Below are 16,001 nucleotides of genomic sequence, written 5' to 3' on the forward strand. Positions count from 1 at the left end.
GTGGCGCGATCTGGGCTCACTGCAAGCTCTGCCTCTTGGGTTCACGCCATTCTCCTGCCTCAGCTTCCCGAGTAGCTGGGACTACAAACACCCGCCACCACGCCCGGCTAATTTTTTGTATTTTTAGTAGAGACGGGTTTTCACCATGTTAGCCAGGATGGTCACGATCTCCTGACCTCATGATCCGCCCGCCTCGGCCTCCCAAAGTCCTGGGAATACAGGCGTGAGCCACCGCACCTGGCCAGGCACACTTTTAATGCTTTAATGCAGCTTCAACAATTTCTGCTTAAAAAGGCTTCTGTCCACAATTTTATTTAAATTATTGGCTTATAGTTAAGCCCCATGGTGGGGTAAAATAGTTTTAATGTTTTCTGCATTTTTTGTGTGTTTATGAGCATTAAGAAATGGTTTGCCAATACTTCAATTAATATTGAATGAAATAATGCAGTTGGCGTTGGTTTTTCTGGTATTATCCTTTTATTACAATTTATGGTGTGAAACTTATAGCATTCGTGAGATCAATCACTGGGATTGGGAATGGGCTCACCACGTGGAATAAAACACATGACCATAACAGTTAGTATATAACGATAACCTCAAGCTCTCCTAATCGTATGCCCTTCTTTCCACTCTGTGCTCTCTTCCTATTTTCAGCATTGAGAGCCGTTTCATATGATTTTTGCCAATAAAGGATGGCCTATAAACTGGCACTATCCCTACATTACGATGGTCTCTCATTTTAAGGAAACTTCAGGCACTTATCTCTAAGTTGGCACCACTGAGGTCAAAACGTTTCTTTGATGCTAAAGAACATATTTCGTGCCACTATATATGTTATAACACATTTTTTTTTCTTTTTTCTGAGATGGAGTCTCGCTCTGTCGCCCAGGCTGGAGTGAAATGGCGCGATCTCAGCTCACTGCAACCTCCGCCTCCCAGGTTCAAGCGATTCTCCTGCCTCAGCCTCCCAAGTAGCTGGGACTACAGGCGCGTGCCACCACACCAGCTAATTTTTTGTATTTTTAGTAGAGACGGGTTTCACCATGTTAGCCAGGCTGGTCTTGATCTACTGACCTTGTGATCCGCCTGCCTCAGCCTCCCAAAGTGCTGGGATTACAGGCATAAGCCACCGCACCCGCCCTATAACACACTTTTTTTGCAAAGGCCTTTTGTGATATTTGATAATTTTTATAAAATTTGCTCTTCCTGTACTTCAGTTGACATGAAAAGTATACAATTTGGACATGCATGTACTAGGGTTCTGTATCTGTTTTCCCAGTATGTGATTTCCCAGGATGTTTATTCTTAATTAAGACAATCTCTTTCACCCTTACCATTAACTGAGTCCCACTTTGATTCACTAATAAAGATAAACGTTCCAATTTTTCACCCGATGAAAACAGAATCTTTAGCCCATGGTTGCCTAATATCAAGATTTTGGGGCACTTGGATTCTACAGGAATATTTCATATACCTTGTAGTTTATCATTATGTTATCTGTGGTAAAATTTTTAGTAGTAGATCGAGTAAAAGGACAAAATAGGTCAAAAAGGGAAAAGTTCTGTGAGTGACAGTAAAACGATTTAAAATTAGGACTTGATAATTTTATTAATTTAATAAATGGAAAAGTAAGTGCTTATGTCTTAATACAGCCAATTAAAATGATCATATGATATCTCTTGTTGCTGCAGAATGAGTGATGGAGTCTCTCTTTTGTGGTTAAGCATAAAAGTCATTAATTTTAATGAGAGTAGTGTGTGTGTGTTTTTTTTTAAGTGGAAATTAATGAAGTGAGCACATTGAAACTTTGCACTGGCCTGAGTGGAATGGTAAAAGCATCATCTCCCAGGTCAATAATGCACTAATCTGGAGGCCTTTGTGTACCAGGTGCCATGGACAATGATTACCAAGGAGTTATTGCATCAATAGGTAAATCTCTAAAAAATGAGTGACATTGGCACTAAATTGTAAGTCAATTCTCATGATTGCTAATATTTCAAAGACTGCTATTACCTTCATAAAAGAGGCATATCTCACTTTATGCAGCAGTTAAGAAGCAAAAATTATTTTATTACACTGAATAAGGTAGCACAAAATCATATTTTCTTCTGATGAGGTTGATAACAGAAAAACTTCATCCGAATTAAATTTAAAGCAGTTTAATTGAGCAATGAACGATTCGCGCATCGGGCAGCCCCCAGAATCACAGCAGATTCACAGATACTCCAGGGGTATCTCGTGGTCAGAACAAACTTATAGACAAAAAAGGTAAAGTGACGCACAGGAATTGGAAGTGAGGTACAGAAACAGTGAGATTGATTAAAACTCGGCATTTGCCGTATTTGAACGCAGTTTGAACACTCCGCAGTCTATGAGTTGTTGAAGTATGGCCGCTGGGATTGGCCAACACTCAGCTATAGTTACGGGTGCATACTATTAAATTCAGTTTTCAATTTTGTCTGACAATTAAGCTAGGTTACAGCTGATCCACAAGGACTCAAATATAGAAGTAAAGAGTCCTTCTCAGGCCATGTTTAGTTTGCTTTAACAAGGAGATAACACACTATGTGATCTTTTTTCCCTCTGGGGATTCCCCTTATGTAAGAGTGCTCAGTTTCTCCAGGGCACTCAGAAACTACTTTTATTCCAAAAGTCTGGGTGGAGCCTTAGGACAAGTATTTTTAACAAGTACTTCAAAGGGTCAGGATGCACGTTTCCGAGGATTCCTACTATGAGCCACACTTCTAGCTATGTAGGAATTATTATTGTTATTATCGTTATTGTTATTATTATCATTATTATTATTATTTTGAGACGGAGTCTCGCTCTGTTGCCCAGGCTGAAGTGCGGTATCTCGGCTCACTGCAACCTCCGCCTCCCGGGTTCAAGCGATTCCCCTATCTCAGCCTCCTGAGTTGCTGGGACTATAGGCAGGAGCCACCATGCCTGGCTAATTCTTTGTATTTTAGTAGAGATGAGGTTTCACCATGTTGGCCAGGATGGTCTCTATCTCCTGACCTCGTGATCTGCCCGCTTTGGCCTCCCAAAGTGCTAGGATTACAGGCTTGGGCCACCCTGCGCGGCCAGTAATTATCTTTATAATGCAAACCTGGTCTACGTGGCCTCGTCCATTCTTTTCCTCCCTTCACCTGGAACACCTTTTAAAATAAAAACTGGTGAAACCATTACCTTAGATGTTATACACTGGAGACCTATGTACTAAGATATGCTTAGTTGGGCCTACACAGTTAAAAAAATTTTTTGAATATGTTGCCAATGTTTAAATATGGGAGATTTCATAGAAAACAACAGATTTAAAGCTGCTTTTAAAATATTATTCCAACAGGACTAATCCAGGCCTTTGAGCATAAAACTTACCATACTTTATCTGATTCACTAGTTTCCAACTCTTCCTTTTAATGATACCAATCTACCTCTAGTTTTTAGCTAATGGGAGACCAGATATTTGAGGTTTCTGGAGCCTCTACAAAATATTCTCTCCCTCATGTCAAACATTCCCTTCAATGCCTGCACAAAAATTTCGCGTCTAGCCGAAGCTTGAGTTTTCCTCCAAACACATTTTCTTAGTGTTGTTTAATTTTTAGCTCTGCTTTCCTATAGGTTTTGCAGTGAATATACAGCCTCCAGACTCCTAAGATAGGTTTGTCTTTTCTTTGAAATGCAGGTCTCAGACAATTAAAGTAGTGTCAATCTTTCCTTCTTTAAATTTCTATTACCATTGGTTATTAGTGTTTAAGTCAATTTCTTTCTTTTTTTTTTTGAGATGGAGTTTGGCTCTGTCGCCCAGGCTGGAGTGCAGTGGTGCAATCTCAGCTCACTGCAAGGTCGGACTCCCAGGTTCACACCATTCTCCTGCCTCAGCCTCCAGAGTAGGTGGGACTACAGGTGCCTGCCACCATGCCGGGCTAATTTTTTGTGTTTTTAGTATTTTTAGTAGAGACGGGGTTTCACCGTGTTAACCAGGATCATCTCGATCTCCTGACCTCGTGATCTGCCCGCCTCGGCCTCCCAAAGTGCTGGGATTACAGGCGTGAGCCCCCGTGCCCAGTGAAGTCAATTTCTTAACAAATTGTACTGTTTATCTACTTTAAACTTTACAGGCCTGCCGCGGTGGCTCACGCCTGTAATCCCAGCACTTTGAGAGGCAAAGGCAGAAGGATCACCTGGGGTCAGGAGTTCGAGACCAGCCTGGCCAAAATGGCAAAACCTTGTCTCTACTAAAAATACAAAAATTAGCCAGGCTTGGTGGCAGGTGCCTATAATCCCAGTTACTTGGGAGGCTGAGGTAGGAGGATAGCTGGAATCTGGGAAGTGGAGATTGCAGTGAGCTGAGATCATGCCATTGCACTCCAGCCTGGGTGACAAGAGTGAAACTCCATCTCAAAAACTTTACAGAGCTGGGACCCTAAATTAATTACCTGTATATCCCTAAGGCATAGACTCAAACCAGTCATTTTGTAGTTGCACATCAATATTAAATATGGCTGGATGGATGAATCTATATTATAAACATACTTGGTACCTACAGCTTCTGTGAGCTGGCTTCAGTTTCTATTATTATTTCACATAATCTGCAAGGGATGCAGAAAATCAAAGTTTTAGTTAGTGGTGGAAAAACAAAGATTAAAGGAAGAAGGAAACTTTGTCTAGCATGCTAGTTATTCACATTCCTTCAGGCATTTATGAAAACAAAATTACAACCAATTACATGCAGAAACCGAAAATATCTAGATTATGGGTACTTTTCATCCCAGTTCTCATGGAGTTGTTGAGAGGAGTGGGTTAGCCAAAGTATATAAAGGGTTTAGAATAGTTCCTGGCAACTATAAATATTCAATAGGAGTTAATTATATGTTGGAATTATTATGTTATCTAACTCTAGGTCATGTGCTTTCTTTCATTTCCTATAATATCCACTTAAAATTTATTAAATCCATGCCTGCTCATGCACTCTTTTGGCAAGATTCCCTGAACACCTCCTGTGTGTAAACACATGCTGAGTCCCTTTGCCTGGAGTGCCCTTTCCTGTGTCCCAGGACTGCCTAACCTCTCCTCATCCTCCACGGTGACTTTCAGATGTCAGATATGTCTTTGAACCTTCACTGACTCCTTGCCCTAGAGAGAGAATCCTTTATCTCCATTCCTCCTGCCCCTTGAGACACACTCTATTGTCTGAGCTCATTACAAAATATTAACATCAGTTGTTTTCATAAATACACACAGGGCTACAACATGCAGCTATGAAGGTTGTGCCCTGTATGGAATCTTATGACAAGTCAGGGATGCTCAAATGTAGCCCTGGTGATTGGACAATGCTCTTTGGCATGAGCTGAACCTAATTAGTACAATAAAATGGCACATGTTTTGCAATGTATTTGCCCAAAGAGATTGCATTTTGTGATTAATTGGAACCAAGAGGAGCACCTTTTTCTAATTGGCACAATTGGTCATGGTGACCCTGACCATGTCCTCATTAGCATGTGCATTCTTTGACATCAGGAATCACATTCACCTTAAAATTCATTAATTTATACATCCATTCATTTAATCATTAAACAAATATTAATTGAGAACTTACTTTGTTACAGTCACTTATCTTAGAGTCTGGTTCTCTGTCCTTTGCCCCTTACATGGTGTATAAAATAAATTTTTAAAAGCCTGTGAGTTGATTTCTATTGTTACTTTACAAAAGGATGTCATACATTTTCTTTCTTTCTTCTTCTTTTTTTTTTTTTTTCACAGAGTCTCACTCTGTTGCCCAGGCTGGAGTGCAGTGTTACCATCTTGGCTCACTGCAAGCTCCGCCTCCCAGGCTTAAGTGATTCTCCTGCCTCAGCATCTTAAGTAGCTGGGACTACAGGCGCCCACCACCACATCTGGCTAATTTTATATTTTTAGTAGAAACAGAGTTTCACCATGTTGGCCAGGCTGGTCTCGAACTCGTGATCTCAGGTGATTTACCTGCTTTGGCTCCCCAAAGTGCTGGGATTACAGGCATGAGCCACTGCATCTGGCCATACATTTTCAATTCTATTTGTTCTTTCTAATCCTAAACTGATGCTTAAAGTGATTAAGTGACTCGGCTAAGTTAAAACATCAAGTGGATGATAGAATTAGGATATTTAACCAGATTCCTGCTACTAGCAAACAGGACCAGCCCATGTATTAAACAGACAAATCACTGATAAGCCTTTGACTTCATTGAATGAGGGGTCTTCCTGGGTTCAGTCGCTGTAGCTAAGGTGAAAAATCCTGGAACAAAACACAGTTGCTAGGGCACAAGATTTGCTAAGAAAAATGAGCACCAATCATCAGAATTAGCAGGGGAGATATTTCACGTGGATTCCCAGTGGGTCCACAGTAAGGGCAAGATGTTTTTATTTTTTCATGTAAGCTGTGGTGATAATTTGGAGAAGCAGCTGTATTTGAAAATCATAATTTTAAAAAGACTGTAACTCAGTACTGTTAAAATGCTGTCTGTTGTATTTAGATGAGAAACTCTATTAAGTTTACTTCAAGTTGAAGTAACTCTTACATTTCACCCCTGTGGCTCATTTGGTGAAATAAAAACATGCACCCAGGGAAAATTATAAATAAAAGTACAGTAGCATGGGTTTAGGTTCCTAATAACTGGAAATAAACTGAAGTAATTTGGAAACTTTAAGATAGATAGATAGATAGATAGATAGATAGATAGATAGATAGATATGTAAATAGATTGCAGTGCTTCTACACAGTATCAGCAGAGGTTACATTACTTTGAATATCTCCCAGGGAGCACAAATATGAATAATAACTAATGTATTTTGATCTTTATAAAAACCTTTTAAGATATAAAAAGTATTCATTATTACTTCCATTTTTGGGATGAGAAAATCAAGAGTTTCAGTTTAAATGGCAATCCCTAGGAAATAGCAAAGCTCAGAATGGCTCTCAGAACATTAAATGTTGAATTTCTGCAAAATGCACCGCTTCATGGTGAAGAAGAAGAACAAGAAGAAGAGGAAGAGGAAGAGAAAGAGGAAGGAGGAGAAGAAGAAGAAGGAGAAGGAGAAGGAGAAGAAGAAAGAAGGAGGTGGAGACGGAGGGGAAGGGAAAGGGTGAAGAAAGAATAAGAAGAGGAGGAGAAAGAGGAGGAGGAGGAAGAAGAAGGAGGAGGAGGAGAGGGAGAAGAAGAAGGAGAACAATGAGGAGAGGAGAAGAAGAGGAAAAGAATTCTTGACCTTCTTTTTCTCAGTTTGGAACTTGGCAGCAGTGTTAAAAGAATTATTATTTAATGTGCCAAACTTCAATAAATGAGCAAAATTTGGTCCTTTAGCATAACATAGAGGCTGAATATCATGAAATGGATGTCTGGAATCATTGTCCTATTCAAACTATTGGACTTCAGATGATTGAATTGCTATGCTTCTCTTGAACTTAGTGAAATGTTTAGAATACTGTTTATTCACTCAACAAAAAAATATTGAGTCATCTTTTCATTCCAGCTATAATAAAAGATACTAGATAGGAAGAACCTATAGCCATTGATTTTGAAAAGCAAAGAGGCTAATTGGAGACACCATAAACACATGAGTGAATGAACCATCACAGACTGACTAGTAACAGAGATATACATGTGGACTTAGTCTGATTCAATAGAACAGGAAATGTTCTGAACTGAATGTCAAATTTTAGCTAATGCAAGTTAACTCAAAAGGAAAAAGAAAGCTCATCTTTGTAGACAGGGGAGTAAATGCAAGATACATATAGGTGGGTGTATTTGAGAAACCTGAACAAGTATAACCAGTTGTTCCCTTCCTAAATAGTGATAGAAGTTCTTAGACTTATTTGTAAATATCTGATATTTATCACATACCAATAACATGCATAGCACTGGCTTGCACAGGTCCCTGAGGAGCAACGGGCAAACTTCAAATACTCCAAAAGTAGCACCTGTGATAAATGAATGGGTGAACCCTGTTCCCATGAAATATAAGAAAAAGAAATTGCAATACAGGATCTAAAATCAATGCAGCTCTTGGAGAGAAAGGGCATCAGGTGCATTAACAGCAGTTTTCATCTCTCAGCAGCTAGTAATGTAATGGACTATGACAGGGAGAGATGCCTGGAGATCTGTAGGAAACATTAAATGTCAGAAGAAACAGACTCAGGAGTCTTGCAGCAAAGGGAGAAACTCATGGTATGATAGGGGCTTCATGTACCCAGATTTTTACTACTAACAAATGCTTTGGCTTTAGACATGATTAGGATGTACTCCTGGGACAATTTTTTTGTGTGTATTTCCTTGTCACTGCACTGCTCTGGGCAGGATGGCCATGAAGGAAAATGTTAGCATAGAGAGGGAGGAAATATAAGAATTGGGGAAAAAATGTGCTTTAATTCCTTCCAGCATTCCTAAACACACATCTATGACAACATCTCCAACTCTTGAGTTCTGGCTGTATGGCCTAGGTGAAACAAAAGGCATCGTTCAAGAGCTCTGATACATTCAATGATCTGAGTAGTGGTTTAATGTATAGTGAAGGAAGTTCCGTGGCTACACAGTGTGCACATGGGAGGCTGGTGGATGGATGTAGTTCAATCCTAGTTGTCCCTCTTTCTGTGTCTTAGTTTTCTTCTCTGTTAAGGGGCAATGATCATGGTGGCTCTCACATGCTACTGAAGTGAGGATGTAATGATAGATGGTGAAATACTTAGTAGAGGATCTGGCACACAATAAGTGCTTCATGAATGTTAAATCTTCCACTAGTGTTTGATATTCTCTTTTTCCCTCTCCCTCTCTCTCTTTTTTTAAAAAAAATCCATCTGGATCTTTAATATAAATTGAAATACCTCATCAGTATGGCTGTGATTATGGAAAAGTGGGGTGGAATAAATTATACGGTGTTCAATGAGATTCCATGTAAGAGAGAGAGGGAGGGAAAGGAAGAGAAGAGGAAGAAGAAGGAGGAGGAGGAGGAAAGAAGAAGGAGGAGGAGGAAGAGGAGGAAGGAGGAGGAGAAGAAGAGCAAGAGGAAGAAGGAGAGGGAGGGGAGGAGGAGGAGAAGAAGAAGGAGATGAAGAAGAAGAAGAGGGAGAAGAAGAAGGAGGAGAAGAAGAAGAGGAAGAAGAAGAAGGAGAAGAAGAAGAAGAAGAAGAGGAGGAGGAGGAGGAAGAAGAAGAAGAAAATTGGCCTGCCTTATTCTTGTTTTCTATAATTGTACCCTACAGCAAAATTCCTTTTTTTTCCTTCCACAGATATTTATTGAGTCAGTTCTATGTCCAGAACCTGTGACAAAGCCTTAATTTATAATGAAAAATCTGCTACAGTTTGTCTTTAAGAACCAATCTGAAACACAGCTACAAAAATGGACGGATAGGTATGATGAGGACACATAAGGAAGGCACATGAGCAATTCCTGGCCATTTGAGTTGCAAAAGATAGTTGCAACTCAAATGGAGTCTGAGAATTATCGCCTTTCAGCCAGGTAAATGAGTAGGTGGCAGAAAATGAATTAGGTTTTAGATGATTGGGTTTGCAAAGTTCAACAGAAAACACAACTTGCTTTGGAAGGATGGAAGTAGTATGATGCAGTGAAGACTGGAACACAAGAGTGATGAGTGCTTGGGGATCAAAGCAGTGGCCATCTCAGGAAGATCTTATGAGACAGAGATAGAAGCTTGCAGTTTATACTGACAGCAAGAGAAGGCTTTCAGAGAAATCACTCGGTCAAATTGCCTCTTAAATTTGATAGATAACTCTTTGGTGCTCTGTGAAGAAGGGAGGATTATACAGGGAACAATTTGAAAATTATGATGAAGGTTTGGCATAGCCCACACTTGGGACAAATGGTGGTTGGAAAAAAGTAAAGTATGTGAATTCAAGAGAAACCTATGAGACAAAGTCAATAGTATTCGAAATTATGTTGATCACAGAAGTTGAAAAGAAGGAAGAATGACAGATGACACAAAATATATACATATGTTTCTAAGACAAATTTAAGTACAGAAGAATTGAGGTATCATCTTTCTTTGGGGACCCATGAATAAGCAGAGTTGTTAAAAATAGAGTATTCAGATAGTAAACTCATTTTCAGCACACGTGGTTTAATGTTGGAGACATGTTTATTAAAAACAGATTGTCTCTGATTATATAGAATATCATAAGTGGAAATCTTGAAATTGAAGTATAGGACTTGAGATCCGTTCCTTTTTTTTTCATTGTATATTGTGTGTTTTTCTCCCAGAAATAGAATAAAACTATTTGTTTTATTCAGACTGATGGTTATCTTGATGTTGTAATGATCCTTGTAAATACCTAGAAATTTCTCCAGATTAAACAAAGCTCTAGCTAAACAATCTTGCATACTCCTTACTTTAAGTGAGCGCTACATAAATACCAGTTCCTAAAATAATTTGCCGTGTAAGGAGTCTTGACCTTACCCTGAAACCACAAAGGTAGGATTTTTTCTTCTTGTTTATTTGCAAACACTATCAAAATTTCTCTGAAAAGTGGAATTTTTAGTATTTGAAAATGCTTTGTTCAGGTATTTTACTTCATTTATTTAAGTGTGGCTGAATAATACTTCTTTTGACTTAGGAACAAGTAACTCTGATCTTGCACTCTCCATGGCCCATAAAACTTCTGAACACAGAATAAAGGAAATGGTCATTCATCAAGTTACCTAGGGAAAAGGGAAGAGATTGCTAAATTACCTTTCCAGTCTATGTTAACGCTGACTGCCCAAACTGTGAACTTTTTAGCTATGTGCTACTCTTGTATTCAGAGGTCATTTTTATATAATGACCTCTAACTATTTGAAAAATAAATCTCAACCTATAGACTTTGTGGAGGATAGAGGTAAAAAATAATTCAAATAGCATTTGCTAAAATAAGAGCATGTTTTTTCTGATGATAGATGTGCCATTTTCTTTCCCAAAATAAAGCCCCTGAGTTCTGCCCTAGATTCTCCCAAAGCATATTCAACAAAGAACTCCTTAAAGCCCTACTGTGTGCCACACAGCAGAAGAATATACAGTTAAATGATAGGGTTTTGATATGGTTGGGCTGTGTCCCCACCAAAATCTCACCTTGAATTGTAGTTCCCATAACCCCTATGTGTCATGGAAGGGACTGAGTGTGAGGTTATTGAATCATGGGGGAAATTACCCCCCATGCTGTTCTGGTGATAGTGAGTGAGTTCTCAGGAAATCTGATGGTTTTATAAAGGGCTTTTCCCATTTTTCTTGGCACTTCTTCTTCCTGCTGCCCTGTGAAGAAGGTGCCTTTCTTCCCCTTCACCTTCTGCCGTGATTGTAAGTTTCTTGAGGCCTTCCCAGCCATGCAGAACTGCAAGTTAACTGTTTTCCTTATAAATTACCCAATCTCAATTATGTCTTTATTAGCAGCATGAGATTGGACTAATACAGTAAATTGTTACCAAGGGAGTGGGGCGCTGCTATGAGGATACCTGAAAATGGGCAAGCAACTTTGGAACTGGGTAACAGGATGGGATTATAATAGTTTGGAGGGCTCAGAAGAAGATAGGAAAATGTGGGAATGTTTGGAACATCCTAGAGACTTGTTGAATGGCTTGACCAAAATACTCATAGTGATATGGACAATGAAGTCCAGGCTGAGGTGGTCTCAGATGGAGATGAAAAACTTGTTCATAACTGGAGCAAAGGTGACTCTTGCTATTCTTATCAAAGAGATTAGAGGCATTTTGCACCGTCCTAGAGATTTGTGGAACTTTGAACTTGAGAGAGATGACTTAGGGTATCTGATGGAAGAAATTTGTAAGTGGCAAAGCATTCAAGAGGAATCAGAGCATAAAAGTTTGGAAAATTGGCAGCCTAACAATACAATAGAAAAGAAAAACCCATTTTCTGGGAAGAAATTCAAGTCCACTGCAGAAATTTGCATAAGTAATGAGAAGTCAAATATTATTCTCCAAGACAATGGAGAAAATGTCTCCAGGACATGTCAGAGACATTCTCAGCAGCCCCTCTCATCACAGGCCAGAGGTCTAGAAGGGAAAAATGGTTTCATAGGGAAGGCCCAGGTCCCCCATGCTCTGTGCAGCCTCAAGACATGGTGCCCTGAGTCCCAGGTGCTTCAGCTCCAGCCATAGCTAAAAGGGCCAATATATAGCTTGGGCCATTGCTTTAGAGGGTTCAAGCCCCAAGCCTTGGCAGTTTCCATGTGGTGTTGAGCCTGTGGGTACACATAAGTCAATAATTGAGGTTTAGGAACCTCCACCTAGATTTCAGAGGATGTATGCAAATGCCTGGATGTCTAGGCAGAAGTCTGCTACAGAGTGCGGAGCCCTCATGGAGAACCTCTGCTAGATCAGTGAGGAAGGAAAATGTGGGGTCAGAGCTCCCACACAGAGTCCCCACTGGGGCACTGCCTAGTGGATCTGTGAGAAGTGTCACCGTCCTCCAGACCACAGAATGGTATATCCGTCCTCAGCTTGCACTGTGGGTGTGGAAAAGCCATGAATACTCTCAACTATTTGAAAAATAAATCTTAACCCATGGATTTTGTAGAGGATGGAGACATTCAACACAAACACTAAACACCAGCCCATGAAAGCATCTGGGAGGGTGGCTCCACCCTGCAAACCCACAGGGGCAGAGCTGCCCAAGGCCATGGGAGCCCTCCTCTTGGGTGTGACCCAGGTCACACCCAGCATGACCTGGGTGTGAGACATGGAGTCAAAGGAGATGATTTTGGAACTTTAGGGTTTAATGACTGCCCCATTGGATTTCAGACTTGCATGGAGCCTGTAGCCCATTTGTTTTGGCCAATTTTTCCCATTTGGAATGGGTGTATTTACCTAATGCCTGTACCTAGGAAGTAACTAACTTGCTTTTGATTTTACAGGCTCATAGGCAGAAGTGACTAGTCTTGTCTCATTAGAAATGTTGGACTTGGACTTTTGGGTTAATGCTGGAATGAGCTAAGATTTTGGGGGACTGTTGGAAAGGCATGATTGTGTTTTCAAATGTGAGGACATGAGATTTGGGAGGGACCAGGGTGGAATGATATGGTTTGGCTCTGTCCCTACCCAAACCTCATCTTGAATTGCGGTTCCCATAATCCCCATGTGTCACGGGAGGGAACAGGTGGGAGCTAATTGAATCATGGGGGTGATTACCCCCATGCTGTTCTTGTGACAGTGAGTTCCCATGAAATCTGATGGTTTTATAAGGGGCTTTTCCCCCTTTGCTTTGGCACTTCTTCTTCCTGTTGCCCTGTGAAGAATTTGCCTTTCTTCCCCTTCAACTTCTGCCATGATTGTAAGTTTCCAGAGGCCTTCCCAGCCATGCAGAATTGTGAGTCAATTAAACCTCATTTCTATATAAATTACCCAGTCTTGATAATTGTTCATAGTAGTGCAAGGGCAGACTAATACAGATTTCTAAAGAATTTTTATTTTATTTATTTTTTAAGTTAGTGCTGATGGTAGTGTGATAAGATTCTATTGCGGCACTTTTTGAAACTTAATAGAGATACTATATGTGAAAGAATAAAATCAGCAAAAGATATAATATGTGAAAATGCCCAGCATATTGTTTTTTACCTTATATTAATAATGTTAATAATAATAAACACTAATAGTTCATGTAATAACATATATTGGAAACTGAACTGTGATGGTTAGTTTTATGTGTCAGTTGACTGGGCCATGAGGTGCTCATTTATTTGGGTAGACATTGAATGTGTCTGTGAGAGTAATTCTGGATAAGATGAACATTTGAGTCAGTAGACTAAGTAAAGAAGATTAACCCCTCTAACGCAGTGGACCTCATCCAATTAGTCAAAAACTTCAATATAACAAAAAGACTGACCCTTCATCACTAGTAAGAAGGAACTCCTCTGCCTGACTACCTTTGAGCTGGGACATCTGTGGGGTTTTTTTTGCTGTTTTGTTGTTGTTGTTTATTTGTTTTCCTGCCTTCAGACTCAAACTGAACCATTGTCTATTTCTGGGTGTTGAATCTGCCCATCTTTGGACTGGAACCATGCCAATGTTTTTCCTGGTTCTCAACCTTTTGAACTCAGACTGAACTATACCATCAGATTTCCTGGCTCTCAAGCTTACTGACTGCCTATCTTGGGACTTTACAGCATCTACATTATGTTAGCCAATATCTTATAATAAATCTCTTTCTCTATATACATATACATGTTATTCATTCTGTTTCTTTGGAGAAATTAACTAATATGATAATATATTATAAGTACTCGGCCAAACACTTCATAAGTATTTATTTAATTCTTAAAATTGGCAGTAAGTTGTGTAATATTTTCCAAAATTAGAGATGAGAAATCTGAAATGTAGAGTTTAAGTAATTTGTCCCAAGCCACATAACTGATTTTTAACTCATACCCAATGATTCAAATATTGCTGTTTGAACATTATGCTAGATATCTATTTATAAGCTACAATACATATATGATATTTATCTTTAGCTTGTACTTCTGAAGTGACAAAGATTCTTCTGAATATGGCTCCCTTCAATATGCAGTGATTAAATCTGTTTCCCAATTAGTGAACATTTTCAAATCCTAAGACAATTGATGGCATACTGTTTACAGACAAGAAGTAAGTTAACACACACACACACACACACACCCCCCCCCAACCCACTAGGGCTGGTGAATGTGTCAAAACGTTTTCTTTAACATGCAAGTGTACTGAACAGTCAGACCATCAATATGAAACATCGTTGCAATATTGATGAATGATATTGTCTATTCAAGCCCTTAGAAAAATTGACTAACACTGGTTAATACTTTTGTATGTTAGATAGATATAGATATCTAGATGATAGATAAATTCACTGATCAGCCTGTTTGCCTCTCCTTAGGAAATGTCCATCGAGGCTTTCTAAGGGTAGTCAGCTTACTACAATTCCAGATGAAAACTATTCACACATGCATTCACTTACCCAATCAACATTGTTTGGGCCTTTCCACGTTGCAATCACATTTCTGGACACTGAGACACAGCAAGTGTTGTGCTGGTAAGTGTTAAACAGTTCTCCAGGAAAAACATATTTGTAGCTTTTGTTGATACTTGTAGCTTAATACCACCTAAAATGACTGATTTTAAGCTACCGGTGTAATGTCAGCCAGCACACAAAATTCCCAAAAGTTTAACAATTCGTTCTCATGAGCTCATACAAGCCAGCTCCAGCACATGATTGACCCAGTGAGAAGAAATCAGACAGGGTCATTCTCTTTGGAATGAACAGCCTAATAGAGAAAAAAATAAGAACATTTCTGAATAAGAAGATAAGAAAATACCAGGTAGTAATAATTTATACAAGGTAGAAGGCATTGGAATGGTGATGATGAGAAGACATTCTCAGAACTGAAGACATTGAAAATTAATTTGGAAAAAGTGAAAGTTTCTTGTTCTGAAAATAAATTATTGTAGTATACTTCCAGAAAGCAGTAATAGCTACTTGAGAGGTCCTATGACCCACTATAGTGTTCGCACACACACAAAAAAGAAAAGACAGCCCCATCTGGTTGGATGAGGATTTCACCCTTTTTCTCCAAGGGTACTTAATATTCATTCTGGCTCTGTAGTTACTGATGTGTTTCTTCTTCTCTACTTCATAATTCGTAAGTTCCTTGAAGGCATAGCTTAGTTGTGATTCAAGTGAGTTTACTCCTTTTTCTGGTAGAACATTTGACAAACATCTCCTGGATAATGAAATGCAGATTTTTTCACATTTAGTACATGTATCACTAGGACTTGAGACTGTTTTTGGTGGTACCTAAACAGACATTGTTTTAAACAAAATTGTATCGGTGAAAATTTTGTCTTTTTCCTTTTAATTTTCTACTAACTAGCCCACAAAAATCTTAACATGTTTGTAATAGTAACTTTTTAACCATTTTGATATTTCCTTATTTTATATAATACAAAGGAAGAATAAATTTTAGGTTCACATCTCCAAACAACTAATCTAGCTTG

The sequence above is a fragment of the Pongo pygmaeus genome, chromosome 18, assembly GCF_028885625.2.
Source record: "Pongo pygmaeus isolate AG05252 chromosome 18, NHGRI_mPonPyg2-v2.0_pri, whole genome shotgun sequence".
Classification (NCBI taxonomy): domain Eukaryota; kingdom Metazoa; phylum Chordata; class Mammalia; order Primates; family Hominidae; genus Pongo; species Pongo pygmaeus.